The sequence below is a fragment of the Vulpes lagopus genome, chromosome 1 (genome assembly GCF_018345385.1).
Source record: "Vulpes lagopus strain Blue_001 chromosome 1, ASM1834538v1, whole genome shotgun sequence".
Classification (NCBI taxonomy): domain Eukaryota; kingdom Metazoa; phylum Chordata; class Mammalia; order Carnivora; family Canidae; genus Vulpes; species Vulpes lagopus.
In genome coordinates, this window is record NC_054824.1 from 158,556,689 (window position 1) to 158,556,900 (window position 212).

Here is a 212-nt window from a genome sequence, read left to right on the forward strand (position 1 = left end):
TGCTACTTTGCTTATGAACATTGGTCACATCCATTACAGAAATGATTTTTATGCTATGTGTATGATATGTGTAAGTGTATAATTGTGTTACTTCAAAGATCATTATCCTGGACCTCAGAATATAAGTGTCTTGCTTAATTTCAGAACTCCTAACAAAGGCCCAGGCGTTTCAAGTTGCAAAAGACTAAAGGAGTGAGAAGCTCCTCCCACTT